We start from the raw sequence: 16,100 nt of genomic DNA, 5'->3' as shown, positions 1-16,100 counted from the left end.
GAATTATAAAATGAATCGTCTCTGTTAAAGCTGAAGTCGGCAAGATCTTTTGATCATATTCACTGAAACCGACACTATGCTCTGACAGAACAACATAAATCAGCCGGTTTTAGAAAAAAACCCGCGCTTCTACCTCCACCTGGAGCCTGTTATTTGTTTTGCAAAAAGCCACCGCTCCCAGTTCTTCTGGTCCAATCAGCGCAGGGCTGTGTGAGATCTGACTGTCAATCACAGTTCGTGCACACGCCACAGATCCCCCTCCCCCTCGCGCAACATCACATGCACACGCCTGAAGTTCGCAGGTGTGTTGGATTGTACGAGGCGTGATGGCGGAGAGAAAATCTACTAACAAGCTTCCAATTCCTCGGTTAACAACCAGAGCTAGGAGGTCCAAAACAACCAAGGAAAAGAAAAAGATGCTTCGATGCTGAAGAGACGGGCGTGTTCACAGAAAATCTGACGAGCACGAACTCGATGGGAGGGTGCTCGCTGGTACTGGGGGAGGGGCATGAGAGTTGTAAACATTCAACATTTTGGCTAAGTCCCCTCAATCTGCCAGACTTGCCGACCGCAGCTTTAAGTAAGTCAATATAGCAACACTCAGTCTGTTAAAGGGTCGATGACAAAAAAAAATATCTGAGTTAATGGGAATCTTAAAATTATCTAGTTAGAAATGCATTCATAGTCATTTCATATATTTTTTGGGGAAAAAAATGCTCCTTGAAAATAAAAACTTGTTTAATATCCTTAAGAATGTCAAGTTTAATCATTAAGTTAATAAAACATGCAATAGGCTTAATCACTAATCATGTTCCTCCGTAGGATATTCAAAGAAGGATAAAAATAAATAAATACAAATATTTTTTATATTAACAACTAACTTTGCCACTCAAAAAAGCAAGTTTTTTTTTAAACAAAAAAGCATCACTTTATTTTAAGTAATAATAAATGATTATGCCAAAATAGGTAGCCTACATCAATTGTTTTTTAAAGACACTTTTCAAGGACAATTACACTGGCTGGATATTTATTAACTTATAAACTTATTTATTTTTCAGACATTTATAAGAGGTTTAGTCAAATAATTGTCTGTATGAATTCACATTTATGTATTTTTAAATAATATCTGAACATACAATGTGATCAAAAAAAATTTTTTTTTAATAAATAATCATAAAAATGCTAGAGTTCAATCCAATTGCAAAACCTTGTAAAAGTCAGGAGTTCAAATTACTTATGCAACAATTAGGCAACAACTTTAATTGCAGCGTCCACCAAGGGCTTTCAACCATCTTAATAATAAAATCTAATTAGAAAACAAGTAGTGCGCTGCTGTGAACCCTTCACACTGCTCTGTTCATTTCAAATCAGAAAGCTAAAAGTTATATAAAGAGAGCCTTAATTATCAGTAATTATTGACAAATGTGTGCAATTGGTATAATCACTGCTCGTCTAAAACAGATAGTGTTCTCTCTAGACTGCATACTAATGTTCTACTGTACGTTTCATTTTACGTCCATTATGCAAAGAAGGAACTAAAAGGTCTATGTAGCTTTGCAATTACTTTGTCAGGAATGACAGCCTTTTAATTAAAATATTTGTTGATAGAATATACTAAGCGGTGTCTTCCTTCACTGTACTCATGATTTTCAAACATTGTGAACTGTATTTCGGCTTGTTAAAACCGAAACGAATTAATTAAAAACTTGATGAAAGATCTACATTAAAGCTACACTGTGTAACTTTTTTAGTTGATTCTTAGCAAAAAACACTTAATTCTTTCAAAAATATATGTGCTCATTAATGTATATTTACTTCTTTCAAGTAATAAAGTATTCTCTTAAGTTTATAATCTGCCATTGAAAGTACATACGGGTGAGGGGTTCGAATGCCGGTCGCCATGTTGCCCCTCCATCTTGAAACTACATTAGCCAAAGAGGGACATACCTGTAAATTCAAGCTTCGCCTTTTGCGTTTTTCACTCAGTGACACTGTGATGAATGCGAGGGGGAGATTACTCGCGAGCTCGCGAGTGCCGGCAGATTTGAAAGATAGTGTGGTGTGTGTGTGTGTGTGTGTGTGTGTACTCACATTTGAAAGAGAGAATTAAAACGTCAACGCGACAGACAAATCAGCAAGACCATAGTCAATATTGGAGTAACTTTTCCCAGATGGAAAGAGCTCATGAGGAGAAAAGATTTTAAAACGGACGCCGAGGTTGCCTGCTTTCTTCTCGACAGGTAATTCAGCCTGTTGTAATTCATTTGTGTAAATTCAAAGTTTTATTATTATTATTATTTATTATTTATTCAAAGCTTGTCTAACCATAGCATGGTTGTGCATAACGCCAGATCGACCTCTAGTATAACTTCATCCTCGCGTCAATGGTGAAAAAGTATTGTTTACCTTGTAACATAAATCTGTGCTGCGACGGATCACAGGAGATGAATAGTTTTAAAGGCGCAATTTTTTAAGCTATATAAAAAAAAGGACACTGTAAATTTTAGTTATTTTTAATTGCTTTTACTTTGTACACATTGTAACGTTAGCCTAATCTGATTATGCTGGGATAGCAGATTCCAAGGGTGACGTTTACCTCCTGACATCTGTCCTGTAGTTTTATTCATTTTAGACGTATTGTTTATTATTGTCATGGACGAAGTCGATAACTGGAAGCCATGTTAATCTTGGAATAATACGGCCACCGTAGGAGTGAAAACGCCCTCGGAATTGAGAGGAACAGAAACTAATATTAACTGGGTAGTCATATACAATTTCACCGCTAGATGGGGGTAAAAATCACACAGTGTAGCTTTAAGTTCTGCCCCTTTGATTACTATAAGCTTTACAGAACGTTTAGTTATTATCGCTTCTAATGTGAGCTGAATTACGTTAGTTGCATTCATTTAACTGAGAGTGAACACTGATATATAAGTACTTAAAATCTCCCTGTAGTCAATAATTTATCCCTTTAAACTCTTTGATCACCAAAATTACATATTTAAGCGTTTTTTTCTTTAAATTTCTTTAAAAAAAAACATTTATTCATGCCTTAAAATAGCTTAAATGTAACTCTACACCCTTGCCTGATTTAGTATATGTGGTTCTATGAATATGTAAATGAGCCCCGCCTCCACTCACTCGCACCAGCTCAGTGTCTTAAAGCATATTAAAAACACTACATAGACATATAAACAATATTAAAACCTTGATTTTCAATTTTCTTTAATGATGTTCTATAACAAAGTACTGGAGGAAATGGGATTGTTATATATATAGTTTTTTTTTTTCTATTCCTTGTTTTTTTTCCTTTACTTTTTTCCCTCCTTGATGTGTACAAAAAAGCAAAAACTGTTTAAAAAAAAAAAAAGTAAAAAAAAAAATCTGATATGTGTCTGATAAAATTGGAACTTCAACAGTTGTAAATGCAGGACTGGTCAGCAATATTTTAAAAAGAGTAAATTGAAGTTAAAAATGAAACATTTAATATATGCACAATGCATCATGTTGTTATGCATTATTTCTGGTGCATATGAAGCTCTTTAATAATCTAACTAGACTCAAAATCTAAGAAATTGTTTGGTTCATACTTCCTTCACTACATAAAGGTTATGTGAATCCCCTGGCCCACGGCTTCATCAAACAACACAAGCCATGTTTCTTCCATGTGACAACACACGCACACACACGCACACACGCGCGCGCACACACACACACACACACCTGCCAGTGAAAGGCAGTGACCCGTATTGGTCAGTGCTGTCATATCTACAGACTGCACACACAAGCCAGAGCGAGCTTAAGACCGTATGTCAGCACCAAAGGGTCTTTTGGTGGTCACAGTGATCAAATTTATAACAATGTAAGTTATTTTACATGGTATTAATGTGAAAATTATAAAGCTGGTGAATTACACTTGTGCTGCGGTAATAAATGGCCAGTTTTCTTATTTTATGTACACTATAGGGGCATTCGCACCAGAGGAAAGTTTTCATACTGGCGGAAGTAGTGTTCACACTGCAGGAACTGGGAATGATTTTAGCTCTAGCAACCGCTTTTGGGAGGACTAAATTAGCTCCTACTTCAGAGTGGGGTCAGTGATGTAAGTGTACGCTGATTGGCTGAACACAAGCCATAAGAAACTCGGGTATTTTTAAAAAGCCGTGAACACACAGTTTACATACTTACTCCACAAACTACCTCCTCCACTGGCGGCTAGTTCATATAAGGGATCTGGTGATCCAGCACTCATTATCGGTATCGGTTCGATACGGACCATCAGTACAGGACTGATCCAAATTCGATACTGTGTTTTACCCATGGTTGTTACTGTTAAGCACAAAAAAGGATCACCACAGAATGTACACTCACCTAAAGGATTATTAGGAACACCATACTAATACTGTGTTTGACCCCCTTTCGCCTTCAGAACTGCCTTAATTCTACGTGGCATTGATTCAACAAGGTGCTGAAAGCATTCTTTAGAAATGTTGGCCCATATTGATAGGATAGCATCTTGCAGTTGATGGAGATTTGTGGGATGCACATCCAGGGCAAAAAGCTCCCGTTCCACCACATCCCAAAGATGCTCTATTGGGTTGAGATCTGGTGACTGTGGGGGCCATTTTAGTACAGTGAACTCATTGTCATGTTCAAGAAACCAATTTGAAATGATTCGAGCTTTGTGACATGGTGCATTATCCTGCTGGAAGTAGCCATCAGAGGATGGGTACATGGTGGTCATAAAGGGATGGACATGGTCAGAAACAATGCTCAGGTAGGCCGTGGCATTTAAACGATGCCCAATTGGCACTAAGGGGCCTAAAATGTGCCAAGAAAACATCCCCCACACCATTACACCACCACCACCAGCCTGCACAGTGGTAACAAGGCATGATGGATCCATGTTCTCATTCTGTTTACGCCAAATTCTGACTCTACCATCTGAATGTCTCAACAGAAATCAAGACTCATTCAGACCAGGCAACATTTTTCCAGACTTCAACTGTCCAATTTTGGTGAGCTCGTGCAAATTGTAGCCTCTTTTTCCTATTTGTAGTGGAGATGAGTGGTACCCGGTGGGGTCTTCTGCTGTTGTAGCCCATCCGCCTCAAGGTTGTGCGTGTTGTGGCTTCACAAATGCTTTGCTGCATACCTCGGTTTTAACGAGTGGTTATTTCAGTCAAAGTTGCTCTTCTATCAGCTTGAATCAGTTGGCCCATTCTCCTCTGACCTCTAGCATCAACAAGCCATTTTCGCCCACAGGACTGCCGCATACTTGATGTTTTTCCCTTTTCACACCATTCTTTGTAAACCCTAGAAATGGTTGTGCGTGAAAATCCCAGTAACTGAGTAGATTGTGAAATACTCAGACCGGCCCGTCTGGCACCAACAACCATGCCACACTCAAAATTGCTTAAATCACCTTTCTTTCCAATTCTGACATTCAGTTTGGAGTTCAGGAGATTGTCTTGACCAGGACCACACCCCTAAATGCATTGAAGCAACTGCCATGTGATTGGTTGATTAGATAATTGCATTAATGAGAAATTGAACAGGTGTTCCTAATAATCCTTTAGGTGAGTGTATAGTGCATTATATTCCAAGTCTTCTGGAGCCATTAAATTGCTAATATGTAGTTAATGATATATAGTTAGATATTAGAAACTGATCAAGAAAAAAAGCAGTACTGGTATCGGTTTGGTATCGTATTGGCAGATACCAAAGGCTGCAGTATCAATATTGGTATCTGACATGAAAAAGTCTAACCATCCCTTGTACCCAGTCCCTATCACTACCCGGTGCGAAAGCCCCTTATATCATGTTAATCATTGGGCATTTTGTTGGCCTGTGTAGTTCTTGCTGATATTAATACAATTACATGTTCGAATTTAAAGGGGGGGTGAAATGCTCATTTTCACTCAATCTCCTGTTAATCTTGAGTACCTATAGAGTAATATTGCATCCTTCATATCTCCAAAAAGTCTTTTGTTTTATTATATTTTTAATTGAAAGATCGACTGTACCGAGTCTTTCCGGAAAAAAACGAGCGGCTGGGGGCGGGCCGTGTGGGCGAAGCTAAAGATGTGCTTACCCGCCTAGCTAACAACACACAGAGACATTTGTTCAACAGTTTTACTCACCGTTCCAACGCACGACCGCGAAACTTTATCATTGTGACTGCTCGATCCTTAAGCATTAGACGATCTGCAAATCCGTAGATCTGGGCTTTGTTTATAAAACAATCATCGTCGAAATGCAGGGAACAACAGTCTTACACAACTCCGTTTATGCTCAAGAAAACAAACTCCATCCACGGGTTCCTTAACGCTGGGTTCTTTGGGAATCTGTGCAGGGTTGTCTTGCCCTGGCAACCAAAAACACACTTCTTTGGTGACATTGACTTCCCAAAAGCCGGGCAGGGCGCTTTGATGGCGAACTGCTTTCACTCTCTTGCTCTGGTCTACGAGTGCGCGCGCGCCCGCGATCTTACCGGAGAAGTGCCCTTAGGACCCATATAAGGAAATTCCGCTCTATCTTACGTAAGACAGAGCCATACTCGAAAAAACTTTCCGAAACTTGTGACAAACCGGAAGGAGTATTTTTGGAACAAAAATACTCCTTCAAACGTACAACTTAGTTTTTGAAACTTTGTCCATGTTTAGCATGGGAATCCAACTCTTTACCAGTGTAAAAAACTCAGTATGCATGAAATAGCATTTCACCCCCCCTTTAAGGATGATTTTTTTTTATTTTTTATATATAATTTACAATTTTTTATTATGATGTTAAAATGCCAACATATAAGGTACATAAATCAAAAATCAGATTAAGACTTTAAGGATATTTTGTTACTTTTGTACAATACACTTGATGCCCAATGTAAATCTGTCACATCTGGGTCTTCATCTGGATACATTAAAAAAAAAAACTTTAAATAAAGGTTTAGTATTTATATAAAATGATGGATTTTTGTGTGGTTTCTTTTTTTAAGAAAAACTCGACAATAGCTACTATAGCTATCTTTAACGCTCACACTTCTGTACTCAGAGAATTCAATTCTCTTCCAGGACTTGACATCCCGAGGTGACGGTTCTGTCAGAAAGCAAGCTCTTGCGCAGGGATTGCATGGACACTGGGCAGGATGTCATGAAAGCATTGAAGCCTATATAATAAAAAGGCCCAAAACCCCTTCTCAGTACAGAAAACCAGTCAAGATCCTCACAGAAATGAGTTGAGGAGACCATGCCTGTCAGTTCTGCAAAGTGTATCTGTGTTATATAGTGTGAGATAGAGTGACCGTGAACAGAACCAGCACTTATCATCTCCTGTTGTTCAAATGCGTGTATTATTGAGGGTTAAAAGGCAAAAGTACCTCTTTATCATACCTGAAGACTGAAATTTAACTCAACAACATGGCCAGACTGATATAAGTTTATGTCCCTGCATGTTTTATCCAATTATAAAGTGATCTGTGATTCCCATAACATAAGCAAGAAATGAAAGCTTCTAAGCAAAATCCAAAAATCACAAATAATAACCTTTCATTCAGATCACCTGAACTCTTTAATGACAGTCTCTCCTGTTCTTCAGAATATGAGCAGACTGATTATAAAAATAGACAGCTGAGAAGCGAAGTGTGCCAGGATTTATTGCTGTGGTGAGCTGTCATCGCCTACACGAAACTCTACAAATATTCAGCCGGTGAATGAGGTCTGCTCCAGCTCTCAGCTTTATATGTTACAGTCAGGGGACAAGCCACTGGAGGAGAAATTTCTTTTTTTTTTAATACAAGGACCTCTGTGTTGTATTTAACATTTTGAGAAGTGTGAGTTTGTTTTTCATATCAGAAATGAAATTCAGACGGAAAAACAGTGATTTCTTTATCAGTTGCGGTTATATTGAGGTTTATACTAGTTCTAATAATTACTACAATATATATATATATATATATATATATATATATATATATATATATATATATATACAGTACAGGCCAAAAGTTTGGACACATTACTATTTTTAATGTTTTTGAAAGAAGTTTCTTCTGCTCATCAAGCCTGCATTTATTTGTTCAAAAATACAGAAAAAAATGTAATATTGTGATATATTATTACAATTTAAAATAATTGGTTTTCAATTTATTATACTTTAAATTATCATTTATTTCGGTGATGCAAAGCTGAATTTTCAGGATCATTACTCCAGTCTATCAAATGATCCTTTAGAAATCATTCTAATATGATGATTCATTATCAAAGTTGGAAACAGTTCTGCTGCTTAATATTTTTTCATAACCTGTGATACTTTTTTAGGATACTTTGATGAATAAAAAAAAGAAGCAAATGTTTTCAAGATAGAAATCTTTTATAACAACAATATACACTACTGGTCAGTAATTTGGGGTCAGTAATTTTTTTCTTTATTTTTTTTTTTAAATCAATAATTTTATTCAGCAAGGATGTGTTAATTTGATAAAAAGTGATAATAAAGAAGATTTATATTAAAAAAAATAAATTATTTTGAATAAATGCAGTTCTTTTTAACCTTTTATTCATCAAATATATTAGGCAGCAGAACTGTTTCCAACACTCATAATAAATCAGAATATTAGAATGATTTCTAAAGGATCATGTGATAGACTGGATGTCACATGTGACACTGAAGACTGGAGTAATGATCCTGAAAATTCAGCTTTGCATCACAGGAATAAATGATAATTTAAAGTATAATAAATTGAAAACCAATTATTTTAAATTGTAATAATATATCACAATATTACATTTTTTTTCTGTATTTTTGATCAAATAAATGCAGGCTTGATGAGCAGAAGAAACTTCTTTCAAAAACATTAAAAATAGTAATGTGTCCAAACTTTTGGCCTGTACTGTATGTATGTATATATATATATATATATATATATATATATATATATATATACACACACACACACACACACTCATGTGGTTCAAGACCTTACATTTCAGTCAGAAGATTTAAAATGGAAGTAATTCACTGAAAATCTTTCACTCCCACTACAGCTCTAAAAATCATTCATGCATCCACACAGAGGCACATTTGGCACTTTAAAAGACATGTGAGAACTAATGAAATTTGTCACATATTTTAGGGATTACCGTCCTGAATTTTTCAAAAAACAATTTTATCGCATGACTTCAGAAGTCTTGGAATATAGCGTATGAATCATATAGACCACATTTCAGCTGCTCTTTTGATGATTTTTCATCACTATGAACTTTATGAAAAGTTTGTAGCGTCTGTTTTAGGGACGGGACGATTACCAGTTTCACTATAAAACACGATAAAATGTACTGAGTGACGGTTAGTATTATCGTTTAAAATTGAATTATTAAAACTGTGTTTGATTATCGCGATTTTAATAACTCACTGTAAATCCTGTCCAGCCAGCAACAGGCTGAGGCAGGCTCAGCGCGCAATGTTGTTGTTTTTTTTATTCAAGAAGGAATGACGGAAGGCAGATTAATGTTTTAAATCTTACCTGTTTATAAATTAATTTTGTACAGCATACAAAACAATCGTCTAGACAAGATGATCACAACAATATTATCAAACTCTGTAAATAATAAATCAACTCTGATTTCATTTTCAATACAATCAAAAACGGAGACGCAAGACGGCAAGTTGTATTTGAATGAAACGAGAGAGCGCGTCCGTTGCGATACATGGATGTGGCGCTGTTATAATGCGTTGCTATTGACGACGATCATTATAAAGGAAGGAAATGCCACAGAATAGAATCTTACTTAAAAATGTGCATAGAACATAGAACTTGTTGAAATGTTTTCAGTGTGAGCATCAGTTAATTTTGAACACTTTCATCTCGTTTTAACAAAACCGTGATAATATTGATAATCACGATAATTTTGGTCACTATTATCGTGATATGCAGGGCCTGAAATTAACACCCGACCACACGCCAAATGCGGGTGAATTCTGCAATTGGCGGGTAACACTGTCAATCTACCTGCCACACTGGCAGGTAGCCAATAAGAATCGACCCTTCGCGGGGAGTTTGATTGACGGCTATCTGGCCAATCACAATCCGCCGAATCCGCCTTTTTTTTTTGTCCGACAAAGCAGTCAGGAGAGTTCAACTTTGGATGATTTGAACTTGAAAAAACGGAGTGTACTGAGTAGACCTACTGACATCTTTCCGCAGTTAAAACTTCATTCCTTCTTATGTTCATTCATGTTTATTTTATGCTATAAATTAACTAGAAAGAAGAGATGATCGGTTCACAAGCAGGCACCACAGCGATCTGTAAAGACACATTACAGAGCCACAAAAACGGTAGCCTATTGTCTAAATTTCTTTAAAAATGACCAAATTTTAACGTTGATACTTTGTTTAAATTCAAAGTAACCAGGACTGTCTTGTCTGTCAGCGTGTTGTCAGTGTCCTCCTCTCTGCTGCGCGATGTGTTTTTCATTGCGTGAGATCATGGTTTGGCGTGAGCGCGGTGTAGCTTGTCGGACATAGCAACAGTAACTAAAGCGGCTGGGTCATTCTATATAGATCAGTGGCTGGGTCTTTGCGGTTTTTTTTTTTTTTTTTTTTTTTTTTTTTTTTTTGCAACTGTTGTTATTTGACATTTAAACGAAGTCAGCCATACGCACCAAACGCGAATATGCGTCTAAATTCGCGCCTGACGCGCTATTCGCAACATAACGGTTCCTGAACGCTGTAACTAACAGCTGCCCAGCGATCAACACAGCCGCGTGTGATTTGTTTACATAGTACGAGCTGCACTCGGTCTATATCTGTATTCTAAGAGTTATTATTACTTGTATGGATCTCGTTAATAACTTGACAGCACTTAAATGTGTATTCTTACAAGTTAAAGAACAAATGTTTGTGCAGTTCCTTTTTTTTTCACCTTTTATGAGGCAAAAAAAAAAAAAAAAAAAAAAAAAAACTGGCTGGTAAAAAGTCACTGTGGCGGGTGGATTTTTAAATCCACCTGCCACAGTGGCTGGTGGTCAAAAAAGTTAACTTCAGGCCCTGGTGATATGAAATTTTCATACCGTCCCATCCCTAGTCTGTATGCTTTTATCATAAGAACAGCATGAACATTCTTTAAAATATCTTCTTTTGTGTTACACAAAAGAAAGTTATATGGATATTAGGGCTGTCTGCATTAAAGAGATAACACATGCGATAAATGCGTTAAAATAATTGGTTGCACTTTATTTTACAGTCCTATTTTACAGTTTATTTTACAGTAAATACAATAACTGGGTTATAACTATGTACCTACCCTAAACCCACCCCTACCTTACTTTAACTCATGTAGTTCCCTTATATTACCAGTACTTTCTTGGGTAAGTACTCTGCAAGTACACGTACAGTAAAATAAAGTGTAACCAAATAATTTAACACAAATAAATTACAGAAGCACGTGAAATTGCGTCATTAATGTAATGTCACCGCTGTTTGGCCAGATGATACGCAAGCTACGTTTCTCAGCTGGATAAAGCAAACCAGTGCCTCGCTAGTGAAGTTTCGATGGATGCCGACTGTAATCGAGATAAAGGCGATCACAGTGACGTACAGGAGTCATAACACACTTAGGGCCCTATTATAATGATCTGAAACGCAAGTATCAAACATGAAACGCAAGTAACTTTGTGGGCGGATCTCGCAAATCTAAAATGAGTTGGTCTGAAGTAGCTTCATTATTCATAGGTGTGGTTTGGGCGTAACGTGAAATAAACCAATCAGAGCGTCATCTCACATTCCCTTTAAGAGCAGGCACGCTTATTCCATGGCGGATTGCTATTATAACGGCGGATTTGCCAGACGCACGCCAGGAGCGGTTCACAGCCGAGGAGACCGGCGTTCTCGTCAGGGCCGTAAAACACAGAGAAGTGACATTGGGGATGGAGAAACACACCCAAATTAGCTTCGGTTAAACAGGCATATAATAATTTGGGTAAATGTGTAAGCTAGATTTATGCCTATTTTTTCACATCTTCATGGACACCACAATGATTTCCCTCGTGTGGTAATATTTTTCCTTGTAATAATGTATGATTTGCAAAAATGAAAACTGCTGCGTCTGTGTAGATGAGAGAATCAAAGTTTATGCACGTTGTGCACACGCTACATTATGGCCAAGCATGTGCCCTTAAAATAGCATCTGAACGCGCCACTGACTGTAGACAAGGTTTTTCCTGGAATTGTTTTCTGAAACTGCAAAATAGCACCAGGGAACTCAAGGACTCTGATGAAGATGTAACTTTACATCGAAACGTTAGTCATTTATTGTTATGCACCTTAAATAAATATTTTAATTAGTAGACATCTGTGCTGCACCGGCGATTCCTTTTGTCTAGCACCAGGGAACGTTTGCGCCGGAACACGCCTCCTCTTTGCGCTGAACCGCCCCCGGGAGCGCAAGTTCATTTCCTAATTTACCGACGTGCGTCTGTGGAGGGAAAAGTCCGCTGTGCGCGGGTGCAAAATAGAAATGATACATGCGTCGGTGTACAAAGTCAATTGCGCTGGGTGCAAGATAGGGCACTTACTGCACATGTGAGTCTGTTATATTGATGCACAAAAAAAAAAAATGTGTATGTGCACTCTCGATGCACTGATCGCACATTGTAATTATCCACAGACGCATTCACATCGTTTCCACACACATTCAGGATAATGTTTTTATATGTCATGTGTATGTTGCTGTGTTTAATCATTCTGAATGGATGCGTGTACTGTAGTTAGCACATGCAGTCAGGTCAAGGTGTTTGGTTTAGGGTTTTTATGGCATCTCCATGTGGTCCTGTTCAGTGTGACTTGTCTAAAAGCTCTTTGCTGTTGCACTGTACACATACTATACACCAGGGATGGCGCTAGGGCTGGGCTAAGGGAGCTTAAACCCCGGGTGTTTTTAGTAAAGCCTGGAATATTTTGTTACCTTGTCTCTCTCATAGAGTAAAACAATTAATCAGAAACACAAATGTGAATAAGATTACAGCTGCCGCGATTACTTTATCATGAAAAGTGCATATTACAGTTTTTTTATATATTTTTCCCTTTTAATTAAAGGTACTTACAACGTGCTTTTGCAGCGTTGAGCATTGTAGCCAATCACAGACATGTCTGTTGAACGCATCGGCCAATCAGAGGAGTTTAAATGAGTCGCTGTGCTTAAGATGTGTTTTGCGCGAGCTCACCAAGTTCAACACTTTCGCAAAACTGTCATTATTATTGTCAATAAACTTAAAGGGATGGTTTGGAGTAAAATCAACCTAGGGTCCTTTGCACCATGACCTCGAGCCAAACACCCCCCCCCCAGAAGCCTTTTTTCCCTTGGTCAAACATTATTAAAGTTAGAGCTTATTTAGAGAAATCAGCCGGATGGCTTAGTGCAGGCGCTAATGGATCCTATGATGTATCTCGTAAATTACCCCACTAATAATGCCCAGAATGGTACCAAACTTCTACAGTAGTATAAATAGGTTCTGTACTCATAAAATGAGGCATTGGAAAGTTTTTAAGTACATCAGGAGTTTACCTAAATAACACTTGCCTGATGGCTAATGCTACCGCTAACCCGGTCGTATTAGTGCATTCCTGGAACTGGGCGTCGTTACACTACATCCTTATGCATCGCTTTCTGCCAGGACTTTTACGTGCTTTTCCTAAATCACAGAAGTGACCTCGACGAGCGGGTTAGCAGTAGCATGAGCCGTCAGGCAAGAGTTATTTAAATAAACTCCTGATGCACTTACAAACTTTCCAGTGCCTCGTTTTATGAAGTAGAAGTTTGTAGAAGTTTGGTACCATTCTGGGCATTATTAGTGGGGTAATTTACGAGATACATCATAGGATCCATTAGCGCCTGCACTAAGCCATTCGGCTGATATCTCTTAATAAGCTCTAACTTTAATAATGTTCAACCAAGGGATAAAAGGCTTCTGGGGGGGGTGTTTGGCTCGAGGTCATGGTGCAAAGGACCCTAGGTTGATTTTACTCCGAACCATCCCTTTAAAATGCAAATAAGAGATTTACTGCAATGTATTTGATATTCTTGATGCTGCTCTGATGCACTCCATTACGCACTGCTCTGTTTGTTGTTAGGATGACTAAAAGTTCAGTGTTCTAGCTCATCAATGTCAAAATGATTAAAGGGGGGGGGGGGGTATAATGCCCTTTTCACAAGATGTAAAATAAGTCTTTGATGTCCCCAGAGTGTGTATGTGAAGTTTTAGCTCAAAATACCCCACAGATATTTTTATATAGCATGTTAAAATTGTCCATTTTCGAGGGTGAGCAAAAACTCACCGTTTTGTGTCTGTTCCTTTAAATGCAAATGAGCTGCTGCTCCCAGCACAGGGGGCGGAGCTTCAAGAGCTTGTGTCATTTTACCTCACACAGACATGCACTGAAAATTTCAAAAACGGATTCAGACAATGATGGAGAGACTCAAGAAGAAGTGACAACATGTAGAAGCAACAGGACGTTTCTGAATGTTTAGTTGATGAATTTATTTAGCTTATGTGTAGTTATCTTCTAGTCATTGATTAGCATATTCTGTCTTGATAATCTATAAATCGTGTTCAGGGGGCGGGGTTTATGTAAATTTTAGGGTTGGTGATGTCACTAACCCGGGAGGAATGTTGTGTAGTCCCTACCAGCCGTTTGTTGTAGTCCTTAAAAAGAAATTTATTTAAAATAAAAAATCTCCCTTTGCTTTGAACTTTGAACATTGTAACTTTGCAGATATTGTTTATGCTCAAACAGCAACATTACACACTAACTAAAGTTAGAAAAGTGAACTCATAATCAACCACCCCTTTAAAGAAGGTGGGACTTACTGTTCACAGAAGGGTGTTATCAGTGAACGAATGCCTAGTAAAATGTAAGTAGATAAACATTTATATTTGTAAATACAATATAAATGTCCAACTACCGACTGTATCCGATGACGCAAATTACTCAACTTAAATTTTGCCTTTTTGAATTGAAAATATGCTAACTTCCTTGACTCATGTAGAGAATGTATGCATACTTAAAATAAAATATTATTTGCAAAAAGTTATTTCACTAATCCAATAAGCCTTTCTTTTTCTTTATTCCCTTAAAGGTCCCGTTCTTCGTGATCCCATGTTTCAAACTTTAGTTAGTGAGTAATGTTGTTGTTAGAGTATAAATAATATCTGTAAAATTATAAAGCTCAAAGTTCAATGCCAAGCGAGATATTTTATTTAACAGAAGTCGCCTACAAAAAATGGCTGGATTGGACTACATCCCTCTACTTCCTTCTTTAATGACGTCATTAAAACCGTGTTTTGACTAACCTCCGCCCACAGGAATACAGGCGTATTGATGGCGAAATGTCAACAGACGTGGTTGATGTTTATCTATAATCGGATACCGCAAAAGATTAATTCGAAGTTGTTAGTTTGCTCTGTCCATTTCACCACGGACTGTTTTTCTAACCTGGGATAATATCAAGCAGGCTTCTCTCAGCGTTTCATACTGACGAAGGGGACAATTTCAACTATATTCCAGCAAGCGGTAAGTAGTGATTTACTATGGAAGTAGCGATCAACTTCACATCGTTTCTCTTAGTAGGATGAAAATAATCTTACTTAAACTGTGATTAATATACAGAAAGCGATCAAAGAACAATCCCTTTCCAATCGCCCAAGCTGTCAATCACACAGCGCGAGTTTATCTGGACACTTGCCAAACCTCGTTATGAAATCAATGACGCTGTTACACTGCACAACGAAGCTCTTACTGTATTTATATACCTCATGTTTGCATTGGTGAAATCATTAGTGAGAGTAGCAGAAACTGCGTTGCAATGATAAGATCTTTTTTCACGCGATCAACAGACTGTCATCTGCTCAATGCTCATCACTGCAACCTTTTATGTGATTGAAATAGATCTAAATACTTAAAAAACTTCTCACGATTCGTTAATCCCGATAGCTGTAATAGTAAAAACGTATAATAGCTGTAATAGTAAAAGTTTTCCAGATAGTTCCACATGTAATGCCAGATATTTCATATGCAAGCATGTCAGCCAATCACAGCAGAGGGCGTT

General features: G+C 37.6%; 1 protein-coding gene across 2 annotated transcripts in view; it reads right to left on the bottom strand.

Annotated features, from left to right (window-relative positions):
* Positions 1-16,100, bottom strand: part of cpne5b (copine Vb) — a 185,775-nt gene that overhangs the window by 109,201 nt on the left and 60,474 nt on the right. The gene's annotated exons all lie outside the window — the stretch shown is intronic.

The sequence above is a fragment of the Squalius cephalus genome, assembly GCF_949319135.1.
Source record: "Squalius cephalus genome assembly, chromosome: 22".
Lineage (NCBI taxonomy): Eukaryota > Metazoa > Chordata > Actinopteri > Cypriniformes > Leuciscidae > Squalius > Squalius cephalus.
Note: the sequence above shows the minus strand (reverse complement) of the source record. Positions and strands in the feature narration are given on the sequence as shown.